We start from the raw sequence: 19,832 nt of genomic DNA, 5'->3' as shown, positions 1-19,832 counted from the left end.
TGTTGGAAAAAGATTCTCCAGAACTTAAGAGAAAATTATCAAGGATGGGTTGCATTTCTAAATTTCTGTTTACCCTCGTTCACACCGGTTTCGCGTTAAGGGTTTGACTGATTTTATGCGCGGTATGACCAGTTCTTGAATTACTTATGTTAAACTTTGTTTTAATTCTGTTCTGCTTTTGTCAGACCTTATAATGATCCTGAGGTAGACACCGCGAACTTTTTTGTCTGCGGTCTTGGACGAGATTCAGTCGCTATCAGGAAGTAGAGAAAGTTAGCATTGCTGAATCGAATGTTCCTCGTCAGCTGTCACCAGCCGATCACAGGATGAGAGGCCAGTTATGCATGGAATTCTTTACCAATAAAAATATACCGTAAGCACGAGTTGAGCTCAAAATTCAAAATAAAGCATAAAAGTAAACTTAAAACACATTGATGGACGTCAGCATAAATTTCATTGGTTAAAACTGTATTATTGTAAGCGAAAGCGATTTTCACTGGGAGTTTCGGAAGTAATCCTTGGTAACATCGGAGTTTTGCAACGCCTCGTCCTGCACTACAGCTTCTCAGTAAATTTGATTTTACATGATCACGTACGTTTTCCAGTCCTGGATGTCAAATGTTTGCTTTGAATATGAGATTCTTGAGGCTACAGTGATTTTTCGTTGTTCTGATTCGCCGTGATAATAACCTGGCTTTGTTTTTACAACACTCAATCGACATGCACTCCGAAAAGAGTAAACAATTCATACGTGGTCCGGTTGTAAGTGGGATCTTAAGTACTAAATGAAAATTTAATTGCCTTGAGCTAATAATAAGAGTTGCGCAAGATAAACTAAACTCAACTTACCAGCTATGGGATTGCAGAAGTGGCATGTAAATAAAAGTTATTAATAAAAATATAATTAAAACGTGCATCTGTAGCTCAAAACATTCAATTGTTTGTAAGGGTAATTGAACTGAGTAGAGTGCAATTTGGGTTGAAATCGTATGCGTGGTTTCAAAATCGAACGAGCACACAGCGCAAGTTCGATTTGTAATCACAAGTATGATTTCAAACCGAAATTGCACGACGCGAGGTTCAATTACCACTTTATTATAACCATTTTGAAATCGCCTAAATACAGGACTAGGTCAGTTTAAATATATTTTATTGATGCAGTACAGAGCCAGTTTGAAATTAAACTCATCCATTTTTGGGGGGGGAAAAGTAAGAGTTTTGGGAACAAAAGTTGCAAATTCGCCACATGATACTCTTTGTCTTTCATTTTCCTTCTATTTGATTGGTTACTTTAAACACGCCTTAAAATCTGATTGGTTGTTTTGTTTTTAGTGTAGCCTCCTCATTAGCTAGGAAAAAGATGCGATTTGAAGCTAAAAATGGTGCGATTCGTGAATAAATGACACCAATTAGAGCCAATCAGATTACAGGACCACCAGTGATTTCAAAATGGGTGTAATAAATTGAGAAATGCTATGCACATTTTCTTTTGTTTATCACCTGTACTTATGTTAACCTAAACATACTATAAAGTTGCCATGCAAATAGATATGCTTTAAATGATGAAACATGCACTTACGTTCTAATCGTTTTTCATAGTTGCCAAAGCCAAGGAATAATAAAAAAAATACATCGAGAACGGAAAAATAAATAAAATGAAATTATTTAACTACCAAGAGCGTTGATATTCAGTAATCAGTCGTCTAATACCTCTGCTCAACAAATAGTTCTGATATGAAACCATTTTCATGATTATGACTTTAATTCTCATAATTATTTTCAAGTAACTAACACCTCAATTTCACAGTCTACCACAGATAACATTGAATCTTTTCGTAAACTGAGCCACTAAATGAAAATCGGGTCTTTATCTACTTATGGTTCACACTGAATAAATATTTCCAAAAGAGCCTGATTCAAAACGACTTCAACAAGTTTCCAACCATGACTTAGGAAGCAAGGCGAATATTGGAATGCCATGTTTATTGGTGATCATAATTTCTCATCCATAGTGATATTAATATAACGAAATTGTAGCTTTCGTTATTACAAAAGTAAGCGACAGTGACACAAATATGTTACATGACTGTTACCGCGGTAGTGAAAAGACGTGAAATCCGCCAAATAACTTTGAAAAGAAATCATACTTACGATCTGTTTGCCCGTTAAGGTAGGAAATAAGAAAAAGAGATATGTTAGTAAGTGATGCAGATTTGATATTTCCTACATTGTTCTTAAGTTTCGTATCGTTAGGTAAAAGTATCTTGTTAACAGAACAGCCAGTAGTATGACTACGCATCCTATTACAATAGCCACAACTGTTAGGTATTTCAAATGGTTGCCATGTTGGCAGTCAATGGGGAAGTCTGACCGATAAGAGTCTTTAATATGCTGTCAGTCACCAATAGTAAAAAGGACATTTTGCCAAAGTATAACTCTTGGCCGCAATCAAAAATATTGATTTGGGCGAAAACTATACCGGTTCATTGTAAGGAAAGCTTTTTCTTCTACAAATCTACTCTTCCGCAAAAATGATGATAACTCTGAAGAGAGTCTAACACATGATGACTGTCGAATAGTACCTGGTTTGTTAGAAATGTGAAAATGAATGAGGAAAAGCTACTTACGACCTGTTATGTCAATGAGACGTTGGTGAACCCGATGGAAAAGAAGAGAAAATGAATCAACTGAAATTCATTATCAGTTTAAAGCCGTTGTGAGATACTGTGTACTGATTGACCGAGTGGGAGGGCCGGACGGGAAAGTATTTGGCTCGAGGTCATGACGTACGGACCGAGCACAGCACAGAGGTCCGAGATGCCATGACCGAAAGCCAAATATTTTCCATCCAGCCCGACCTAACTCAGTCACCACGCAATTTATCGTATGAATTTTTAGTGTTGGAATTTCGATTTTTTTTTTCTTAAATACTACGCGATATACCGGCGCACGCGGAATAACCACAAAAACGATTCTACGATTAATACTTTTCCTTTCTGTTTTCGAGTTAGAACAAGAAACTCACATTTCATTTTAAAAGGTGGCATTTGTTTCCATTTGTACTCTCTGCTGTCACTGATTTTTGGCCACAAAAGCGGAAAATGCTTTTCGTTTTAATATTTTTTTTGCCCGAGTGCACAAGGGCTGGGCGGCTTTTTCCGGACCAGGAGCCCGTTTCTCGGGGTTCTGGTAACTTAACAGGCCCGTAAAGCTGCTTTGCTTTCCTTCAAGATGGTTTCAGAAGCTTAAAAATTATACAATAAAACTATTAGCTAAAGAAACAAAATGGAATACCAGGGTTGTCAGGCTGCTACTCTCTTCCCACAATTTTGATTTTAAATTATTGCCTCGAGCCCGTTAAGTTACCGGGCACTTCGAGAAACGGGCGCCGGTTCACAACAACCCGTCCCGCCCCGAATGGCCACATGATAAAATCGATTCATGCGAATTAATTTATGCCTTTGAGCATATTTTCAGACATCAAGAGATTATGATATCTTGCAGACACAAGAGGTTATAAGCTGGACTCAAGATGTAATAGTTAGTTTATTATCGCTTGTGGACACCAATAAATGAACCACTTTGACGTATGCGAAAACGATTGAAGTTCTATAATAAAATAATAAAGCGACACTGCTTTCGCTGCCAAAAAAGGAAGCAAAAGATAGCAATAAATACCAACTGACTTTTAAAGGAAAAATAACTCATGTTAATGTTTGATATACCTCGCAAAGGTAAGAGAGTCAAAGCATTTTGAATTGAACATATTAAAAGAAAAGGGCTTCGGTTGTTTAATTTTCACCTTTTTTGACGTTTTGCTCAATAACATGATCTAAGTATGAACTAAAATCATTTCTTACCCGCTAAATTGTCCACAAACCATGATTTCACAGAGGAGAGAGCAGCAGAAATAAATTGTTAGCTAAATTTAAGTGTTTCATACAAAATAATAATACTGAGGCAACAAATTGATGCTTTTAAATACTTGATATGGTGTAAGATAACAAAATTCTATAAATTATAGAATTTTGTTTTCTTTCACCGTATTGTATAACTTAGTTTATGAGTTGCTTAGAGATTCAACGTACCGAAAGGCCAATGATCGCAAAAGGAAAAAGGCAAATACCACTACTCAATGAAACTTTCCTACGTGAGTGATTTTCTACTTTTCTAAGATATATCAAAGATATGCTAAGCAAAATATTAATTCTGGACAAGGTGAATTGTAACTGGATTTTCACGTACTAAGCGATCATCTGACTGTGAAATTTTCTGCGCGAGCAGAATTTAACACCAAAGTTTCAAAAATTAAGTACCGGTTCGAACTGCGCTTTCTTTTACTGATCACGAGAAGAAACTATGCGTCTTAAGCACCCGAAATTTCAACTCACTGAAAAGAAGATCTGAACTGGTCAGAAAATGTCGCACAAATTTTTTCGCGAAAATTATAGAGACAGTAAACAAACTAGAACACGTATAACAATTAGTCAATGAAACTCAATTAGCAGTTACGAACAGGCAGAAAGCAAATTTGGCACTACATTTCACTTGTTAATTACATTTAATATCAATATAGATATTGAACTTGCCTCAAGCAATTCCAATCCTATAGAAAACATTATCTTAGCTAATAGCTACTTAGAAGGAATGGAAATGTTATTTACTGTCTAATTTCCCAAATTTGGGTCAATTCGCAAGATTTAAAGTAAAATACAGAAAGAAAAAAAGGAAGCAAGTATACTAGAGTACAAACGCAATTTGATGAATACCTATAATCATTAAATACAACCCCCTAAAAAGGAAATTTTATATTATTAATATTTTCATTTTCAGATGTTTTGTGAAGTTAATTGCATGATAGCAATCAAAACTTATACTTTTTCGCATAATGTTTAAGACTGTCTGTGCTATTCTGAGAGCAACAAAGTAAACACGGCTTGAATTGTTTCTTAATGTGATGCATGGTAAAAACCTTCAAATATTTACTCTTCTCGAAATACAATTACTCGACTCGACTCGACTTGCTAACTATTAAGTGCCGCTCTCGCTAAGAACGGCCCTCTCGACTTCCCGACGGGAAGTCGAGAGGACCACTCTTAGCGAAAGCGGCACTTAAGCAACCCAAACATTACTTTCTTTCTGATTTGTCAAATGGGGGATAATGCACCAGAAGTGAAGAAAAAATATTAAAGAAAGTAAAGGCACTAAAGTATGTATCAACCAAAAACTACAAACAGTCAATAAAACTCGATTATCAATCACGAACAGGCAGGCAAATCTCGTGCCTCGTTTCACTTGTTGAGCAGTGTCAATCTAGATATTCCACTTGTCTCGCGTAATTTAAATGTAAGAGAAACCATTTAATTTATACCAATTTACTTAGACGTTTACAATTATCTTTATCAATGACAAGATAAACCTATTAGACAACGAAAACGTTACTTACCATCTGATTTGACAAGTGGGGGCCAATGCACCAGATTAAAAGGAAAAAGAAGAAAACCAATAAAGAAAGTAAACGCTTTAAGGCAAAAACTACAATTAGTTTATAACAAAGAATTATCAAATGCAACACGAAAAAGATATATCTCACTATTTATGCGTTTTGTATCGCAAAAAGCTCTTTAATAATCGGGACGTGGTACCCTCGATTAAATAAAAAGGAAAAAGAAACAGAAGGTGGAAGGTAAAAAAACGAAACGAAGACTAAATTTAACTCTTAAAACCCAGATATCGATGAAAAATAGTGAATTGAATTTCGGCCCTTTAAAGGGAGGTGTACTAGTACCATATGGGAAGCATTCCTTTTTTTATTTCATTGGAAAGTACCATCGGCTATTTTGAGATCTACAAAGTAGATAAAACTTATCCCCAATAAGGGTTCAAACTGTAACAGAAATGTTACATACAGCCTAATTTTTAAAAGTTGCCGAAATGAAAGGGAAAAGAAACAGAAAAAAAGTAAGGGAATTAGAAAATGATATAAAACAAACTAAAGAGAAAAAATTGTAATAGTTATAATTATTTGGTAACAGGACTTCGTTTCGCCTGATTCTGTCTAAAATCATCGTCATAATTGACAAATGGGACTGCGCGCGTTCGTCCTAGTTTGATAATCACTCGTATGATTACGGACCGAATTAGAATCTACCAAATCAAGTTCTGGCTTTTTCCTTACAAAATGACAACAGCAGTTTGCCAAATTTTTGAGAACGTTGCTACTTAGAAAAGAAAAACCGACCACCTCAGTGACAGAGTGGGCCAATGCATCAAGACAGGAGTTGAATAACATTGAAAGAACACGATCTGATCGACAAGAAGCACAAAAGCAGAAAGCGCGGGAAATTTTCGGCCATATCGTTAGGGAGTAACAGGGCTGGCAAAAGCCGTGGTTGATGAAAATGAAACTTATTCGGATTTTACTTGAATATTTTGATTAAAAGAACATAAAAAGGGAGGGTGAGCCGTATCGTTTGCAAATCATAGTGCTCTGAAAGAAAAATATGAAATGGTTCTTCAGAAAGAGCTTCTATAAGTCTGTCCACGTGAAGACCAGGCAGGCGTGACACATGCCATCTTACCGATTTCTTTCAAACTTTCACAGTTTGTGAGGGTCACTAAGTTATTCAAGAATACAGAGTGGTTGGGACTTCCGGCTCATCTCTGGGATATAAAAGCCCCCACAATAGATCCCTGGGGTAAAAGGCTGAAATCAGCTCGAAAAATGCACTTTTAACGAGTCTCTCTCACACTAACAGAATGCGATGGATTTTACATCTACAAGTAATCAGTGAAACTCAATTCTCAGTTACGAACAGGTAGGCAAATCTCCCGCCTCGTTTTACTTGTTGAGCGGTGTCAATCTTGATATTCCACTTGTTTCGAGCAAGTTAAATGTAATAGAAACCATACTAACGACAAGAGAAAATTATTACACCACGAAAACGTTACTCACAATCTGATTTGACAAGTGAGGGCCAATGCAGCAGATTAAAAAGAAAATGATAAAAAACCAATCAAGAAAGTAAACACTCTAAAGCAAAAACTACAATTAGTTTATAAAAGAATTATCAAATGCAACACGAAGAAGATATATTTCACTATTTATATGTTTTTTTTATCAAAACGTGCACGATAATAATTGGAAAGTGGTAGCTTCAATCAAGTAAAAATGATCGACTCTGCCATTTTCCTTTCAAAATACAGATCTTGCATGAGTCCATTTTGCAATGATCCTGCGGTGACTGTCGCCGCAATTAAGAAATTGGCTCCAAACTAAGCACAATAATACGTTTCCTGGTCTATGGAACTGTTGACAAACTTTTCGATCGAGGCAGCTGTATAAACAGCTTTACAGAAACTAAAAAACGACCCCGGCCCACTCGACTTCAAGATACTAGTACCAGGTCAGATCGCGGACCTCTTGACCCAGGAGATCTAAATATTTTCACTATAGCAACAGTGACATTGAAGAAACACGATCTGATCGCCAAGAACCCCAAATGCAGAAAGCGCGGGAAATTTTCGGCCATATCGTTAGGGAGTAACAGGGCTAACACAAGCCGGGGTTAATGGAAATGAAACTTCCTTGGATTTTACTCAAAGAGTTCGATTCAAATAACATAAAAAAGGTAGGGGCACTATATCGTTTGCGAAACATAGTGCTCTGAAAGAAAAATATGAAATGGTTCCTCAGAAAGAGCTTCTATAAGTCTGTCCACCTAAAGACCAGGCAGGCGTGACACATGCCATCTTACCGATTTCTTTCAAACTTTCACAGTTTGTGAGGGTCACTAAGTTATTAAGGAATACAGAGTGGTTCGAACTTCCGTCGCATCCCTGCGATATAAAGCCCCCACAATAAATCCCTGGGGTAAAAGGTTAAAATCAGCTCGAAAAATGCACTTTAAACGAGTCTCTCTCACACTAACAGGATGCGATGGATTTTAATCAACTACAAACTGCAAGTAATCAATGAAACTCAGTTATCAATTACGAACAGGTAGGCAAATCCTATGCCTCGTTTCACTTGTTGAGCGGTGTCAATCTAGATATTCCACTGGTTTTGAGCAAGTTAAATGTAATAGAAACCATGAGCACCGACTTACTTAAACATTAACCATTATCTTTAATAATGACAAGAGAAGATTATTACACAGCGAAAACGTTACTCACACCCTGATTTGACAGGTGGGGGCCAATGCAGCAGATTAAAAAGAAAATGATAAAAAACCAATCAAGAAAGTAAACACTCTTAAGCAAAAACTACAATTAGTGTATAACAGAATTATCAAATGCAACACGAAGAAGATATATCTCACTATTTATATGTTTTTTATCATACGTGCACGATAATAATTGGGAAGTGGTAGCTTCAATCAAATAAAAAGGAATAAGAAACGAAAGATGGAAAGTAAAAAAGCAAAGGAACGACTAAATTTAATTAATAAAACCCAGATATCGATGAAAAGCAAGGAATTGAATTTCGGTCCCTTGAGGCGAGGTGTATTAGTACCACACGGGATGTATTCTTTCTTATTTCATTGTGCTTAGTCTCATTACCATTATTTATTGCCCAGGGCTCACTGAACTCTGCCATTTTCCTTTCAAAATACAGATCTTGCAAGAGTCTATCCTGCACTGATCCTGCGGTGACTGTTGCCGCAATTAAAAAATTGGCTCCAAACTAAGCACAATTATGCGTTTCGGGTCTATGGAACTATTGACAAACTTTTCGATCGAGGCAGCTGTATAAACAGCTTTACAGAAACTGGAGAACAACCCCAGCCCACCCGACTTCAAGGTACTAATATCAGGTCAGATCGCGGACCTCTTGAGCCTAGAGATCTAAATACCCTCACTAAAGCAGATCGATTCACTAACAGATAGTCGCAGTGACAACATCGAGAGGAAAAATAAACAATAGTTGTTCATCTAAACGGTGCTTTCACTCCGATGACAAACCGTGACCTTTCTTTCGTCCTAAGATACCACTCCCTTGAAAATATATGGAGGATTAGGGGTAGGAGGGAAATCCATATGAACCAAATCAAGTTTTAGCTTTTTCATTACAAAATGACAACAGCAGTTTTCCAAACTTTGCTCTGATAGAAAAATATGAAAGGGTTCCTCGGAAAGAACTTTAAGCTCACGAGAACCACCTGCATTTTGATTTTCCTCCCTATTGTTGGACTAAGGAACACAAAAACTCGTCGGCATAGCGTAAATAGACGAATGAGATCGACAACCACGCATAAAAACCACATTCTTAAAAACGCTGGGACTAATTAGCCTCGCTATGATGCAGCTTAACTCAGTCCGACCGAGTAGTCAGGCATTTCCGCATTTCGTGTAGTACTTATCCAAAGCTTGATAACCGGGGAAAAGAAATGTAGTGTGGAGGACCACCTAAAACTGTTTATACAAAGTTGAAAGATCGTCTTCATAAAGAACACAGCCTATATTTTACTATTAATAATTGAGCCGCACAACTTCGATAAACATTTAGCTTCACGCTTCACTCTTCGAGAATTAAAAGAGAAACATTACGAACCGTCGAGTTTGGGTATCTTCGTTTACACGAAACAGAAAAGAGATATACAAATCAATTAAAAAAAACAGCAAGATATACAAAGCATCTAAAGACTGAACCTAAACTCGACTTTGAATTTATGGTGACACTATGTCAAAAGCAAAGACAATAAAGTTGAAACTTACGTCGGGCTGGTGTGTCCGTCATATTCATGGTTGTACGGAAATGAGAAAAAAAAGAATAGATAAATAGAAAAAAAGCAAACTAACTGAAACGGGATTCCTACCAATTTATTCAAAATCCGAGAAAAAACGAGAGTGAAATCTTCTTGAACGCATTGGACTGTACCACCCACCTCGAGAAATAAAGGAGAAACATGACGAACCGTCGAGTTTAGATAGCTTATTTTGTACAAAGCATCTTAAGACTGGACATCAGCTTGACTTCGAAATTATACAAACACTGATAAAAACATATAAAAGAAAACTGGCACTTACGCCTTCCTAATCATTCCATCGTGTACATGAAAATACAAGAAAGAAAACAAAAAGAATGAATAAATAAACAAAACAACCAAAAAAACAAACAAACTAAGGCAGAAATAATTCCTTCTAATATATATTCAAATCACGAGGAAAAGGAGAATGAAATCGTCTTGGATGCTTAGACTGTACCACCCACTTCGAAAAAAAAAAAAACACGAATATCAAGTTTTACTAACTTTGCATGCACAAAAATGAAATAAAACGCCTTGACATTTAATCCAACTCATTGGATTCATCCCAAAGGGCTCAACATAATTTTATTGCGGAGAAGGCTGAAATGTGTTTGAGTCAGTCAAATGGATATTGATCATAAAGATCAAATGAATCAATTCTGTATCCAAACTGGTCCTTTTCCCACACCAGGCCTGGATTCAAATTGTGCTGCTTATAAGATAACGCTTGTGGTCGAATATTAACCTGGACTTCTTAGACAGTGAGACTCAAAAGTAGGGGAAAAAGAGAAATACTTTATTTACTTACGTTCTGTAGTCCAACGCAGATTTCAAAGGGGGGAAAGAAGAGGAGAAATACTTTGACAAGTTACTCTTTGCTTAAGAATACATTTTATATTATTGCTTGCTTAATATTTTCGCCTGATTCGGAACCATAACAATAACAAAGACACTAGCAATGACACGCAACGAGGTGCACGAGCAGATCGTCAATTGTCACTGTCGCTTGAGAAAACGAATCCATAATTCAACCGTTAACAAAAAAGCCAAAGCAAAAAAAAATGTGGTCATTTGATTGCCCACCGAAACATAGTCAGCTGCCAAAGGACACTTTTTGGATTGGTCATTGTGCAAACTAAAACAATTTTAACATTTTATGACATGCTGAGTACACTTACAACCATGAAGAGAAAAGATATCATTATCGAGTAGTCCTTAAAGAAGAACCTAACATGTATTTATCAACACGACTAGCATTCAGGCGACCTGTAAGAAGAAGTATTTCCCAGGGAGGCTAATTAATGCGAAAGAGGTACTAAACTAAGCGAAGGACTCCACTAAGCGAATAGTTTGATGAAACTGACCTAAAGGATAATCTAACTACTCGTAGCGTCCTATTGTATGCCTACGAACTTTTAAGGAATCAAAGTGCTCGCATTGAAATTGTATTATTCCCTGATGTCCAGGGGGTCGAAAGTGTATCTAGAATAATCATTATGGGAGAAATTTAAATAATGTTTTTAGAGGTCTTAGGAACGACGCGCTACCATTTGTGGAATACCAGAAATAAAGACTGATAGTAATTTACAATTAATTTAGTGTCAGGATGGGGGATATACTGATCCCATTTCCAAAAAGTTTATCTTAATACCATCTCCACCCAGTGTTTTCCCAATTCAAGTGACACAGTTCTAATCAATCCCATTCCCTCAACCGCTAAAAGGGAGTTACTCCACTAGACGCATTTGGGCGTGTACTCAGGCGCTCGTAACGGGGAGTTCTGATCACTATGTACACACAATTTTCACTCTAATCAAAAACCATAACAAAATTCTCGAACGTGATTGGTTGTCACCAGCCCGATCTAAGCACTAACAGGAGAGTGGACACGTCATGCCTATGTAAGTGGACAGTAAGCGATGTTGTCGCGCATTTCGCCGAGTTAATTGTTGTTTTTTTAATGAAAAACTGATGTCTATTTTCCCTCTCAAATTTTGTCATCGTTCTGACTAATTGTAAACAGGAATTCAAGTCGTCCAATTCTATCTGTGATCATACTCGTAATTAACAAATCCGACTCCCGCTGTGCGGTCTTCCGATTCTGATAATCACTCGTATGGTTACAGACCGAATTGGACTCCACTCAGTCCTACTACCATTCTTTATTGCCCATGTATGAATTACATAAGGCAAGTTAAAAACGTGTGGAAGGTATGTGGAAGAGTAATCACTTCCACACAGCAGAGTAACTTCACATATTTTCTAATAGTTCTTGAACGCTTGATGTAAAATACTTGCACTCACACTTGTTACTTAAATTCTTGACAGCGATTTGAAAGTGAACCGACCCTACTACGGAGCGCCTGAGTAAAAAGTGTTACCGATCTAAGCTCGTTTTGATGATTAATGTAAAAACCGCTTACCATCTTGATATATCCGGTAAGATTGAGGGGGAAAAAGGAAATAAAGAAGCAGAGTTAGTGTTTTAAAATTACAGCTAACTTCAAAACATTTTTGGCATGTACAAACGTTAGAATGTCTGTGATTCGCGTAAATAAATAAAATGGTGGGTACTTACAGCCTGGAGATTAATTTCATTTTAGAAAATAGAGAGAAATAATGATAAAAGAAAATATTGTTAGTATTGAATGCAAAAACTTATGAACTAATATATTTTCTAACTACCGCTTTATCTAAATTTTAACGCATGAAAGTTCCATGCGCACCATTTAGAACAACACGGTCTATTCTTAGTGTTACCTAATTTTCTGCATTTCAGAAATTCGCTATGTTGCTTTAATAAAGCTGCCAATAGTATCATTGATTGGTAAAACTTTAAAATGATTCATTAATGATACAAATTTAAGTGATAAGAACCATTGTAAGTATTACTGCTCTATTATTAATCATAACATAGCTCAGTGACTTATCAGTCAAACATTGCATAGTGATGTACTAAAACCATTATTTAAAAACTTTATTGCAAAGAATTCCATGATATGTTCAGAAACATTCTTTTGCTTCACTAAATATAATATCACAAGTGAAAAACGGTACAGAAAGACAATGAAATTCAACTTTATATCTATAAATTCAAATCTCTGAAAACACGACTCGGAGGAAAATAAATTTAGTTGAATTGAACTCAACTTACAGCAAGACTAAGTATGAAATAAAATTGAGTAGTGTAGTTGATGGGTTCTTTCGCACTGATAAGTTTGTGTAGCGTAAGGTTTTTCAATTCAGGTAATTAAAACGTATACATATCCAAGTTGATCTCTACGCAAATACTAACAAAATGCCTATTTTAGATAAAATTGAGTTGAAGCTGAAAGCAAGATCAACGAATGGATAAACGTACAGAACACAATAAGTAGATATTTACAAACTGTTGAGAATCAGGTGAAACGAAAGAAAAGATACAAAAGTAAATTAATGCTCTCTTGCCTTATGATTTTAGCGTGATATGCTACGATCTGCCCTAATTAGATTACTATCAGGTGATTTTTTCCCCTTTTCGACGATACAAGCGAAGAAATCATTGATCATAATTGTCACTGAGGATGTCCTGGGCTAACCTGGTTTAATTGGATCGCTTTCATGACATTTGTTTATTTATTCATTACTTTCGTTTTAGTTTTTACGGTTTAGTTGGATAACACTCAGGATGCAGTTTTTTTTGTTTTTTTGGTTTTGTTTTTGATTTTACAGTGTTTACTCTCGATTAATTATCTCCTTCATTTGGTACTAAGTTGTAATACACCTGCTCCTTAAAAGATGAAAATTATGAAATAAACCGTTGGCTATTTTCTTATTTCTAAAGTGATAAAGGACCTATAGGTTTGTTTGTTTGTTTGTATGGTTTCTATGGGGGAGGGGGAGGGGGGAGAAAGGGGGGAGAGAGAGGAAACATTTAAGTGGCGATCTCTTAAAGAGCGGTCTAAGGCATTTCACATCGGAAAAAAAACTTTTGCCTCTAACTTTCCCCATTAAAACCTTGAATTGAGCTCAACAGCAAGACCGACGAATGGATAATTTTTTTTACAATTTTGATCCTCAAATGAGTTGTCTAAATAAACTCCATATCTAATTAAATGAGTGAACATATCACTTTTCGTGAGGGAACCAGGAAAGCGTTACGGTCTAGTTTTTACCATTCGTCATGATGTGAAGAAAGACAAGAAAGAGGAAACCGTTAACCTTCAGTTTCATTGAGGAGGCCTGGATCTGCAGAACAGGCGCAATTTTTCAGCGTTTTTCGGTCAAACGGAGGCAAGCGCGAGGCGAGCGCGAGAGCGAGTCACGCGCGAGAGGAGGAGCGAAAAATAAAACCACTAAAACACACCTGAGTGAATAGCTAGGGAGGTTATGATTAGAATTAAAATACTTAAAAATATGTCAGAATCACTGGAAAAAAAAAAAAAAAAGAAATCCGGTCTCAGGGCCCTCGGGGCGGGAACACCCTCATGTAAAATATAGCTTATTGTTGCTTATTGTTCTTGTAACTTCCAAGCTAGCTCCAACAAAATTACTCAGCGGCCAGAAATTTATGTGACAAGTCACAAACACAACGTAAGATTAATTCAATTTAGTTACATATCAGTTTTAAAAGAAATGATAAGTATTTAAATTGGATTTGATGCAAATTCTTGTCAAAGGCCTATTTTAAAAGAAATAGGATTGATCTTAAACAACAAGATCAGGAAATGGATAAACATACGGAGCACAATAAGTAGATACTTACACCCTGTTGAGCATCAGTCGACATGAAAGAAAGAAAACAACAATTGTTCAGTCAAGTGTTGTTAATAATTTTAGTTTAGTAATCATTAACTTACATTCCCAAGGATCGAGAAAAGGCCAGTAAAGCTGTTTTCATTCCAATTCGGATCATTATCAGGCAATATTTTCCACAGCTTTCACTCTCGACTAACTCTGAGAAAAACCTCCTTTCTGGATGTTGATGTGTTTATAAAAAAAAGTTTGTTTTTACAATCCGTTTTGATATGAAGAAAGACAAGAAAGAAGAAACGATGAACCATTAGATTCATTGAGAAAGCCTGGATCTGCAGAATAGGCGCAATTTTTTAGCGTTTTTCGGTCAAACGGAGGTAAGCGCGAGGCGAGCACGAGAGCAGGCCTCGTGTGCGAGAGGAGGAGTAAAAAAATAAAAAAAAGCCACCAAAAAACACCTGTACCCCTATGCACACCAAGATAGAAAAACCACGAGAAACATTTTGAGAATAGTGAATAGCTAGGGAGGTTATGATTAGAATTAAAATATTTTTAAAAAATGTCAGAATCATTAAATAAAAAAGGAATCCGGTCTCAGGGCCCTTTTCCTTTTTCTAATAACAAAATGGAACACCCCCTCATGTAAAATGAAGATTATCATTTCGTATTGTTCTTGTAACTTCCAAGCTACCTCCCGAACAAAATTACTCAGCGGCCAGAAATTTATGTGACAAGTCACAAACACAACATAAGATTAATTTGATTTTAGTTACATATCAGTTTTAAAAAAAATGATAAGTATTCAAATTGAATTTTATGCAAATACTAGTCAAAAGCCTATTTTAAAAGAAATAGGATTGATCTTAAACAAAAAGATCAGGGAATGGATAAACATACGTAGCACAATAAGTAGATACTTACCGCCTGTTGAGCATCAGTTGACATGAAAGAAAGAAAACAACAATTGTTTAGTGAAGTGTCGTTAATAGTTTTAGCTCAGTAATCATTAACTTACATCCCTAGGGATAAGGCCAGTACAGCTGTGTTGATTCCAATTCGGATCATTATCAGGCAATATTTTCCAAGGCTTTTACTCTCGACTAACTCCGAGAAAAACTTCCTTATCTGAATGTTGATGTGGTTATAAAAAAGTTTTTTTTACCATCCGTTTTGATATGAAGAAAGACAACAAAGAGAAAACCAACAATTGAGAGAGCGAGAGCGAGTCACGCGAGAGCGAGTCACGCGCGAGAGGAGAAGTGAAAAATAAAACCACGAAAAAACACCTGTACCCCTATGCACACCAAGATAGAATAACCACGAAAAACATTTTGAGAATTGTGAATAGCTAGGGAGGTTATGATTAGAATTAAAATACTTAAAAATATGTCAGAATCATTAAAAAAAAAAAAGGAATCCGGTCTCAGGGCCCTTTTCCTTTTTTTAATAACAAAATGGAACACTCTCATGTAAAATATAGCTTATTGTTGCTTATTGTTCTTGTACCTTCCAAGCTAGCTCCAACAAAATAACTCAGCGGCCAGAAATTTTTGTGACAAGTCTCAAACACAACGTAGATTACTTTAATTTTAGTTACATATCAGTTTAAAAAAAAATGATAAGTATTCAAATTGGATTTTATGCAAATACTAGTCAAAGGCCTATTTTAAAAGAAATAGGATTGATCTTAAACAACATGATCAGGGAATGGATAAACATACGTAGCACAATAAGTAGATACTTACCCCCTGTTGAGCATCAGTTGAAATGAAAGAAAGAAAACAACAACTGTTCAGTGAAGTGTTGTTAATAATTTAAGCTTAGTAACCATACCTTACATCCCCAGGGATAAGGCCAGTAAAGCTGTGTTCATTCCAATTCGGATCATTATTAGGCTATATTTTCCAAGACTATTACTCTCGACTAACTCCGAGAAAAACTTTCTTATCTGAACGTTGATATGGTTATAACAAAAAGTTTGTTTTTACCATTCGTTTTGATATGAAGAAAGACAAGAAAGAGGAAACCATAAACCCTTAGTTTCATTGAGGAGGCCTGGATCTGCAGAACAGGCGCAATTTTTTAGCGTTTTTCGGTCAAACGGAGGCAAGCAGGAAGCGACCGTGAGGTGCAACTCACGCTTGAGAGGAGGAGTGAAAAAAAAAAACACCTGTGCCCCGCAGAACAGGCGCAATTTATTGCGTTTTTCCGACAAACAGAGGCAAGTAGGAAGCGAGCACGAAGATTGAGTCACGCACGGAAGGAGGAGTACAAAAAAAGAAAGGTAAAACCAGCTGTACCCTGTACCTATGCCAATTATTCAAGCTAATTTTTCCCTAAACACCGGCGGAGACTACAACAAACATGATTTTATGTCGAGCCAACATTTTCTCCCAAAGAAATGACGGTTTCAAGTAAACATATGCTTCTATGCGAGCGAAAGCTATAAGAAGGTGATATATTTGAACGTAAGTAAATCTTTACAGTTATTTTGGTGTTTTCAAATGCGTATGCGAACAAGTTTTGTAAACCTAGTGCGTCTGCTACCTTCGGAGGACAAATGTCATAAATGACATTTATCCCATCCCATTGTTTACAGTTGTTGTAGCTATTTTTTTCAAGATCAGTTCTGTTCGTATTCCCAATTTACTTCTTTATGTGCTTGTAAATACATCAGCGATGCATTTCCTTTGCCTATCCTTTACAGTTGGCTTGTTCGGAATTAAACGAAGGACTTCTCGAATAGCTTCGTCCATAGAACATGATACGCTACGCTTTTGTTGAAAGATATTCCATTATCACATGATATTCACTGATCAATTTGATAGGAACGGTGGAAGTGTGGAAAGTATTTATTTGTTTGCGCTCTTCCCTCGCGCTCACCTAACGCTTGTCTCCGTTCGCCAATGGGACGCAAAAAATTACGCCGGTTCTGCAAGCAAGACAAGGCGTGGTGTGACATAGTCGGCAACAGGTTATCGATTAGAAAAAAAATTTTAAATATTGAACTACCAATTTAAAAATGGAAATGATTACGAAGCACGAGGATATAATCTCTTGTTATGAAGTGAATGTGTTTGGAAACCTGAAGACTATAATGTTTGATGGCTGACAGTCAAATCCATTGAGACCCTTCAAAGCGAACGCTTTGCCTGAATTACACCCGAAACTCATCTGGAGGCACGTATTGTCAATGACCCGTATGGACCCGCGCGCCCTTCTTTTTTATGCAGGTACATCCTAACTAGGTTGAGACAGAAATTTCGAAATCTTCAACACTAAGTGGTAAAATGTTCATTGACTGAGTTTGGTCGGGCCGGACCGGATAATAAGCACTGGGATGACCTCGAGCCAAAAGTTTACCTGTCCGGCCCTCCCATCCAGTCGATAAGTACATTTTATGTAATTTTTTCCTCTTTCGAAGTTATGCTGTTTGCCAATATACCAATAAAACTCACAACCAAAGACTTACACACTACAAAAAATTAATCCGCACATTAGTTACATTAGGTTTACCTTTCAACAAAAAATCGCCGATATTTTATTATGTTTAAATGGTGACGATGAACCAAGATATATGCATTCGATTAAATCAAATTGAATGAATAAAAAAAAGGGAATAAAAATTTTAGCTGACTTATGTAAGCGGTCAAACCAAAAATGCTAAAGTGGGTTAATAAAAAATAATGGTTACTTACAGCCTTATTGTCACAAGGTCAGGTAAGATAATAAAAGAGAATAGAAAAGACAGTAAAATCATAAATTAGCAAATTGTGTCTGAATTAAAAATCGTTTTGGTTCAACAGTTCACAACTCGAATAGACAATTAAAATCATACTCACATGCTGTATCGAGCAGTAACCAGGGGCAGAAAAGTAACAAAAAATGTTAGTTTAGGTGAGGAAAGAGTAACTTAAGAAAAAGAATGCAGTAATGTTAAAACTAATCAATGAACCTAGGTTAAACACAAGGGATAAGAACTCTTATCACACTTTTGAAGGTTTATTGGGCTGCAGGCATAGAGGATGAATGGCCAACAATTAAAGGTAATGATATGATAATATTTATGGGCAACTGTTTGATACGTGTCTTTCCGCTTGTTCTCTGAGGGACAAAGTTGTTTTCGATCTTATAAGCGGACTTGTCAACAATGGCATTTTTGCTGAATGGGAAGGAAGCTTGCAGTAACCAATGTTGTATTTTGATCATCCCTTTCCACATCGATATTTCAATTTTCTCAGTTTTCCGTCTCTGTTCACTGAAACCCAGTTCCCTGAAAGTTGTGTTTAATGCATTATCTTCTGCTGAAATTATGCTCTCTCTCTCTCTCTCTCTCTCTCTCTCTCTCTCTCTCTCTCTCTCTCTCTCTCTGTTCCCCTCTCTCCCTCTCTTCCCACACCCCCCCCCCTCTCTCTTATGAAAATCTTCCGCACTCGTTGTTCTTAGTTGTCCACTAAACGCAAGGAAGGCAGCGGCGCAGATATGCCCGCAATGCAGCTGGTCATTCATTCTTTAATCATAAGAATATTCTTAAACAAACAAAAAAACAAACAAAAACGAACTAAAGGAGATGATAACGTATCATTATCCTTAAAGTAATTACTTCTAAGCTTTCACCTACCGCCTGATGTATTTACATGTATTTGATCCACCGAAAGGCGATATCGAGAGCAAAGAAAACGATAGGGATAAGCAGAATTCAAGTATTATAAAACATTGTTCAGTTAAACTAACATTTACAGTTAAAGTAGGCACTGAAAGCTGGCCTCGGTAATTCTTCATCAACTGTTTTCGAGATATGTCATTTATTTTGCTATTACAACGACTGGTATAAGAACATCAAATTCTCATCCTCATCCTCTCATCCTGTGTTTTGCTACTCACGCACGTTTGCGGTACTTAGGAATGTTATGGAAAGTGGAGCAGAAACAGATGTTATAACTAAATTATTAACTTCAGTAATCTAATCAAAAATCACTTACACGCTGGTGTATTTCACAAAGGCCGCACATGTGAAGAGAAAGCACAGAATGACAATTAAGTTAGGGAGATTAGATGAAAAATGAGTAGGCCAATAAATGAATTATGCATTGAATTAATTCGAAGCCTCAACATCGCCCACGGGGAACCCGTGGATCCGTTCAAATTTCAGCCCCCGGGGCCAAAATTGTCTTTCAATACTGTACCCAAGTGCTGTACTTGATGGTAAATTTTTTTTGAAAAGGCAAAATGAGCGATCCTGATATTCTATACATTGCCAAGCCCTATAAGCTATACCTGGTAGACCTTTTCTCCGGAGCCATTCGTACCCAAAAGTGAACTCTTTATCTTAAAACACCTCCACATTAC

The sequence above is a fragment of the Pocillopora damicornis genome, chromosome 5 (genome assembly GCF_964200805.1).
Source record: "Pocillopora damicornis chromosome 5, jaPocDami1.2, whole genome shotgun sequence".
In the NCBI taxonomy this organism is placed as follows: Eukaryota; Metazoa; Cnidaria; class Anthozoa; order Scleractinia; family Pocilloporidae; genus Pocillopora; species Pocillopora damicornis.
Note: the sequence above shows the minus strand (reverse complement) of the source record.